Source organism: Erythrolamprus reginae, chromosome 2 (assembly GCF_031021105.1).
Source record: "Erythrolamprus reginae isolate rEryReg1 chromosome 2, rEryReg1.hap1, whole genome shotgun sequence".
NCBI lineage: Eukaryota > Metazoa > Chordata > Lepidosauria > Squamata > Dipsadidae > Erythrolamprus > Erythrolamprus reginae.
The window spans coordinates 292,086,511-292,094,445 of NC_091951.1; the positions used below are offsets into that span (position 1 = coordinate 292,086,511).

At 36.9% G+C, this 7,935-nt stretch overlaps 1 long non-coding RNA gene across 1 annotated transcript; it reads left to right on the plus strand.

Moving 5' to 3' along the window:
• Positions 1–284: 284 nt before the first annotated feature.
• Positions 285–5,017, plus strand: LOC139158977 (uncharacterized). Its single transcript, XR_011557783.1, has 3 exons — positions 285–410; positions 4,662–4,829; positions 4,909–5,017. It is a non-coding gene; the product is annotated as an uncharacterized lncRNA (long non-coding RNA).
• The last annotated feature ends 2,918 nt before the right edge of the window (positions 5,018–7,935 follow it).

Here is a 7,935-nt window from a genome sequence, read left to right on the forward strand (position 1 = left end):
TTTTGGCCAGGTGATCTAATACAGCAAAATACCATTCTTTTGGTATGACTGAGAAAGTGTTCTTCTTTAATTTAGACCATGGGTGTCAAACCTGCAGCATCACATTGCCGTCATGTGACATTTTGTGATGTTTTCCCTTCATAGAGCTGGGTGGGTGTGGCCTGCACATGATGCCTCCAGCCTGAGGGCCACCATTTTAACAGCCCTGATAGACCTTAGATAAAAGGATCTAAGGCTATGAGTGATCATAAATCTTTTTTCTTTTTCTTTTTTTTTAGGAATTGTAATATTTCCCAGTTGTGACCATCCAGACATTTAGCTCTTTGTGGAGATCAAGGAGTTGGTCAACTATTCATTGTGATTCATATCAGGAGTTTGACACAGCATATATTATTGAACAGTTACTACTAGTAAGTGATAATTAAAACCACTGAGACCCATTCCAGCTAATGACACATTTCCAGCTTTGAGTGAATAATTTGTTTTCACAGATAATTGACTCTCTTCTCTCTTAATTGCATTCTTTTATTTACATGGACTTCTAAACTTTCCATAAATTCCTAATAGATTAAAAGCCTGCATGAAAGATCACCATTTAACTGTTTACAGCTTAAACCTTTCAACCTATCTACAAGTCCCCATGTAATTCCAACTTGGTGCCTTTGTAATAAACCCTTGTAAAAATGTAGCAAAGCTAAGTTGCAGTTGTGCTTGGTGCATGTACCCATGAGTAAAGAGTTTAACATGTAGTGCTAATTTTTCAGTGTAATATCAGCTGCTCATTACTAAAGTAGCAGAAATTGTGTATATAATTATATTAAAGTAATTATCAATTAATCTAGCCGATAACTATATACATTTCATGGGAAAGTAACAGCAGAAGGTTAATGATTAGAAAAATACATAAATTAGACATGGAATGCCATCATTTGGTGTTTTAATTTTCATTTGCTGAAACAATTTCCAACTGGTGGAAAATGTTAGCCTTTGATTGACCTTCTGTTCCCACCTGTTCTTTTGTAGGGACAAATTTAATTTAATCTTCAAGAAATAAGATTGGGTGATATACCCAAAGAAAAACTAAAGGAATCGTATTTTAACTAGCCAACTGTGCTGTGCAATTGACATCATGTTGTCCTCTCCAATGACCTGCTGATACACATTAAAAACTGTTTGATCTGTTTATAACCCTGTAAATCTTGAAAATGCACCTCGGATGTTTACATAAGCTCCAGGTCTCCATCACATATCAAAGAATAGATTTGTGTGGGTGTGTGGATGTTCCTGATATATATCCTGGCAAACCAAGCCTGTAAACACTGTAATTAGATCCATTAATCAGTTTGTGTAAAAATGATGAGGGGGCAGATGAGTCAATTACCCCATGACCCAACCATTATTTCCAAGCACCAGTTGCAACTGGTAACCCAGGAAAGAAAGGACTTTGTAATATTTATGTGAAATGTAACACATTAAAGTTTAAATCAGTAGATTTTCTTTAGATCAGGCAGATGCTACTAAATATAATTACCGTATTCTTGAATCTATATATGTTTTAATTCCTCCTGGCTACGAATTGTTTAACATTAAATTTCATTATTACCTCTTTGGTTTTTCAAAAAAATAATAATTTTAAGTAATTGTTTGCAGATACTTCTTGTCTGAAATCTGCCTTGAATTAGATGACTTATATAAGTTATTGCTGTTATTATTAGTGGCAGTAATAAAAAAGTTGCAAGATTATTAAGACTAATGGCACATAATTATATCAATTCATCAGAGGCTATGATCGTATATTTCTTACAATAAAGAACTATATTGTGATGTCTATCACAAAATAATTGCCTCATAATTGCCTAATAATCAGCATTATTTTCAGTTCCCAAAATTTTTGACAATACATTTGTACATGAGAAATTCTGGAAATGGCATTTAAAATATGCCAGATATGGGAAAACTCTTTATAAACAGAAGCCTTCTTTGAAGAAGATGGGTGGTTTATAAACGTGAAATATAAATAAAGAAATAAACTTTTGAATTTATATCAGAGTCCAGAAAGAGTTGGGCGGCCTATAAATCAAATAAATTAGATTAAAATTAAATTAAATATCGCAGGGTAATGTGTTTTTTTTTAGCTTGGTACGCCAGCTGTGGTCTTTGATTTGCTTGCCTATAAATATAAATAGTAAATAAATAATCAGAGCTAAATTTATAGAAACAAGCAATATTAACTTAGTTTGGACTATGTGGAAGTAAGCGAGTTAGGAAAGGGCAGGAAGAATGAGTGAGTGAGAGAGAGAAATTATTCTTTACCCACGGATAGCAATATTGTGTGCTACAAAATGAGTATTCTAGTCAAACCTTTGTTTTGCTCTGACATATGCACAGTCTGTATGTGATTTGCAAATAAAAATCAATAAAATCAATGCAGTGTAAACTTGAATAGCTATTAGAGCTCCAATTTTAGATACAATTATTTCTCGTATATGAAACACCATATATAGCTTTGTGTGTTATATCCCTTTAAATGGTTCCTTCGTTCTGATTTCTCAGAATGCACATATGTAAATTTGCTTGTGTATATGTGTGAACATGTTGCGTGTGTGTGTGCGTGCAAGAGAGAGAGACACCAGGAACAAGGAGACCTAGGTACAGATCATTCTCATTTAGTGAGAATTAATACCTCATTTAGTGACAGTGGCAAGTTATGACAATGACGAAAAAGTAACTTTACAACCAATCTTTGCAGGTCTGTAAAGCAGAGAAAACCTGAATTAAGATGATAACCATAGTCACAATTTTACTTAGCAACTGTTTTATTTAACCACTGAATTGCTGATTCCAATTATAACACTAAATGAGCGAGTTACCTATACTGTTTTGGTTTAGAAGTTGACTGAATGACCTTCAGGACTGCCTTCTGTCGCATGAATCCCAGCAACCGATTAGGTCCCACAGAGTTGGCCTTCTCTGGGTCCCGTCGACAAAACAATGTTGTCTGGTGGGACCCAGGGGAAGAGCCTTCTCTGTGGCAGCCTCAGCCCTCTGGAATCAACTCCTCCTGGAGATTAGGACTGCCCCCATGCTCCTTGCCTTTCACAAACTTCTGAAAACCCACCTATTTCGCCAGGCTTGGGGAAATTGACACACCCCTAGCTGTTCCATTTCATGTATGGTTTGCTTGGATTGTATGACTGTTTTATAATGGTTTGTTAAATAATTGTTTTTAATACAGTGGTACCTCAAGATACGAACCCCTCGTTTTACGAACAACTCGTGATACGAACCCGGGGTTCAGAAAAATTTTGCCTCTTCTTACGAACTTTTTTCAAGTTACGAACCGGCGTTCGGAGACTGCTGGGAAGCCGCGCGGCTGTTTTAAAAGGTGACAGCTGGGCGGCGGGGCTTCCCAGAAGCCTCCCGAACGCCGGTTCATAACTCGAACAAAGTTCGTAAGAAGAGGCAAAATTTTTCTGAACCCCAGGTTCAGTTCGGGAGGTTGCTGGGAAGCCCCCCAGCCCGGCTGTCACCTTTTAAAACAGCCATGCGGCTTCCCAGCTGTCTCCCGAAGCCAAATGCGGAAGTTCGGCTTTGGCGTTTGGCTTCAGGAGACAGCTGTTTTAAAAGGTCGCAGCCGGCCTGGGGGGCTTCCCAGCACCCCCACAAACACGGGTTTGGGGTTCGGGGGGGTGCTGGGAAGCCCCCCAGGCCGGCTGCGACTTTTTAAAACAGCCGCGTGGCTTCCCAGCTGTCTCCCGAAGCCGAACGCGGAAGTTCGGCTTTGGCGTTCGGCTTCGGGAGACAGCTGGGAAGCCGCGTGGCTGTTTTAAAAGGTCGCAGCCGGCCTGGGGGGCTTCCCAGCACCCCCTGAACCCCGAACCCGGGTTCGGGGGGTGCTGGGAAGCCCCCCAGGCCAGCTGTCACCTTTTAAAACAGCCGCGCGGCTTCCCAGCAGTCGCCGAAGCCATTTTTTTGCGGGGGGTTTTTTGGTTGCACGGATTAATTGACTTTACATTGTTTCCTATGGGAAACAATGTTTTGTCTTACAAACCTTTCGTCTTACGAACCTCCTCCTTGCACCAATTAAGTTCGTATCATGAGGTATTACTGTATTAGATTTGCATTTCTGTATTATCTGTTGTGAGCCGCTCTGAGTCTTCGGAGAGGGGCGGCATATAAGTCTAATAAATTGTTATTGTTATTGTGTCTGTCATTGTTTGCCAACTCTAGATTAGAAATTCAAAAACGTCAGTCTATTGGGCCAAAATGGTTATACACATAAACAAGAGTCCCAAGAATTGTTATGGGAACACATATATTTTACCAATTTAGTTGAATAAGCCTCAAAGCAAAAAGCACCAGGAACAATAAAGGATCCAGAATATGTTAAGTGTATCATAATCATATCAATCATCTCTTTCTTAAAGAAACACAGATCATAAACTATATACAGTATATGTGTTAAAATTGGGAATAACAATTGTTAAGCAAATTATTACTGTGCTGCTTATAAAATAATAATAATAATAATAATAATAATAATAATAATAATAATAATAATAATAATAATAATAATAATAATAATAATAATAATAATAATAATAATAATTATTATTATTATTATTATTATTATTATTATTATTATTATTATTATTATTTAGATTTGTATGCCGCCCCTTTCCGAGGACTAAATTATGTTAGTCTCTGAAAGTGGACCATCTTAATAAAGGAAAAGAATGATATCCTGGGATAAACTGATCTCACACTGTAGAAAGAGTACACTAACAATGGATTAAGAGGAGGAAGTCATTAATGAATACAGGCTAATGGTAAAGAAAAAGCAGAAATAAAATTGCTGTTAAATCTCTCTGTTCAGATATATAAAAATTCTCCCATCCTTCATTGCAGATGGACCTTCAACCAATTCATATCCTGGACTCTAGAGAGAAACATGAACAGTTCCTTGAAGCAGCAATGCAGAAGGAACGAAATGGAGCTAGATATTGTAAAAACACTCTCAGCTGAAATTGGCAGACCTAATAAGTCTGTTGAGGAAACAGCAAGAGCAAATGTAATAAATATTACTGTTGAGATGGTTGATCTGAGTTAATCATTTCAAAGACGGAAGCTTCAAAAAATGTCTATTTTGGTTTTAAGCTGTTTTCCAGAGAGTTCAAGGGACAGGAAAGACTAAATTTAATCCAATTCCCTTTCCCTTCAATCTGTCCAGAATTTGCTTTTCTGGTTCTTAAAACAACTAGTTGGCTTCCCACCTCTGCTACACTAATGCATATACTCTGTTAACAGAGGTGGGGGGATTGGGAGACTGTCCTGTGATCCTTTGAAGAGCTACATAGTTTAATTACAACTTTAAAAGTAAAGAACCCATCAAGGTAATTTTTTCATTTGAACAAGATATGTGCAATATATAGCAACTATCAAGTGGATATGGATATGAGGAATGGGTGAAATGCTACTGGTTTGGCCCTGTACAGGCATACTGGTAGTGGCGCTACCAGTGAGTCGGAAAACCGGTAGCAGCATGAAGGCAGCATGAAGCTCCACCCATCCACCCAGATGGCACAGAGGGTGAAAAGGTGTGTGTGTGTGTGTGTGTGAGCATAACACAGATTTAAAAGCACTTCTGAACCAGTAGGAAAGGTGGTTGTTATTATAATAATAATAATAATAATTATTATTATTATTATTATTACTACTATTATTATTAATTTAATTAACTTTTGAATGCACCATCACAAGTGAATTGGGAGACGTGTTTCTTCTGAACCATAATTGAGATTCAGTGAGGAGGAGGACTAATACGCTACGTTTGAATCCTGACAAATTGTAGTCCATGTGAATGGATGATTACTTGTTAAGGTCAGTAATGTTAAATTTTTCCTGTTATAAATTGATTGCATTCCCTCAGAAAGTACAAGTTTCTTTATGAGTGCTCATACAGTCTTAAATGACCTTGATTTGTAGAAGGACACAATTTCTTAAAGTTTTGGTCAATTGGGTAAATAGGGTTGGGGCTTGGGGGTTTTTTGAACGGGAACAACCTAACTCTAGTTGTCCTGCCTTTTGAATATTTTCATTCACACTATTTGGAATTATCCTTGAACTTGGTCCATAAGGTAAAGATGGTACAAAATGGAACAGTTATGTTGCTGCATGAGACATTTGGTGATGTACACATTACTGCTCTGGTGAAGCACCTCAATTAAGTGCTAAGCCATATGAAAAGCTTTGTTTTACTCACATAAAGCCCAAATAATCTGAACCCCAAATCCAGGAATTTGACATATTGCACATCTCTTTAATTTTAGGACATTTACCATTACAACTTTTAGGTACTTTTTGAAAACCTATTTTTCACCCAGATCTTACATATTAATTATCTTGTTCTTTCCATTTGTATTCTTACTACTATTATGTAATAATAATTTTGTTTGTTTGTTTGTTTGTTTACTTACTTACTTACTTATTTATTTATTCGATTTTTATGCCACACTTTTTAACAGAGCTAGGCTATTGCCCCCACAATCCAGGTCCTCATTTTACCCACCTCGGAAGGATGGAAGGCTGAGTCAACCTTGAGCTGGTGATGAGATTTGAACCGCTGACCTTCAGATCTACAGTGGCCTGCAGTACAGCACTCTACCTGCTGCGCCATCCCGGCTCATTGTTATAAGTGAGTTTGAGGTAGAAATATATGGATATGAAATAGGACTTTAGTAGACAAACAACTCCTTTTACTGCCACACACATTTTTGACTACATAGCCCCATAATGTTCAGCCCAAAGGCCAAAGCTGGTTAGAAAAGGCTAACTAGCTTTGGCCTTTGGGCTGTACATTTTTATTTCATACTCATAGAAACTTATTCCTTACTTAAAATAAATAACCAAAGTTACTTAAAAATTGACTTAGCTTTATTGTGTTTGAAGATCTTATCTTTTTAATTAAAAATAGATGGCCATTCAATCATGGTCTCAGTATTTTCTGTTTCAAGAATCTTATTATTTCACTCTCCATTACCAAACAAAATAAATCTGTCAGAATTTTGGGGGGTATATAGTCTTTTCTGATTAACTACTTCCACTATTACTTAAAAAAAGAATTTCAGAAAAGGACATATGAAGCATTTGTGTAAAATCATAAGCAATAGTTTTCAGGTTATTTCAGATGTACCATATGAACAACATCTAGGCAATATTTGTCTTCTTACTTTCAATCAAATACACAAAGCAGAAAAATCATGCATCTTACTTAAAATATCTCGCTCATTATTTAGATTCTTTCTGTCATGTTGATGAACAATAGTGTTCAGTTTTTCTGAAGTCTTCATCTGCTCCTTGTGATGTTGCTGAATTGCAATTCCTAATACTTTCAGCAATCATGTCCGATGATGAATAATGGTGGAAGTTGTAATTCAGCAACATCTGGCAGCCCAGAGGCTCACTCCTGCTGTATCCCTGTGTGAAGCCATGGGTGTTAAAGTGTGAGTGACTGAGAAGGAGTGCTTGTTATAGCTACAATTTCTCTAGCACCATGTCTTAATTACAGAATAAGGAAAAACAATGTTTTGTGTTTATGTTATTAAGGGTGGGCCTTAGGCCATTACATGAGGACAAACACTATTGTTTGCTGTATTGTTACAAAATATTTACCATGTAAAATGATCCTAGTGTTTGACATGGTTTTCAAGAAGTAGGCTTCAAGGTTGCCATAGAAAAAGGCAACATGATCTGATGGCAAGAACCCTATTTTATCTTCTGCAGATGACCAAACTTAGAAACTAAACACAGTAAACAAATGAACTATCATAGCCCACTAAAGTAAAAATATACCAAAATCAATAAGTTAGAATTGTTTGGTGTGATCCCTCTGGTTACAATTAATCCTTAAAGACCTTTAGCAAACTTGCCTAACTG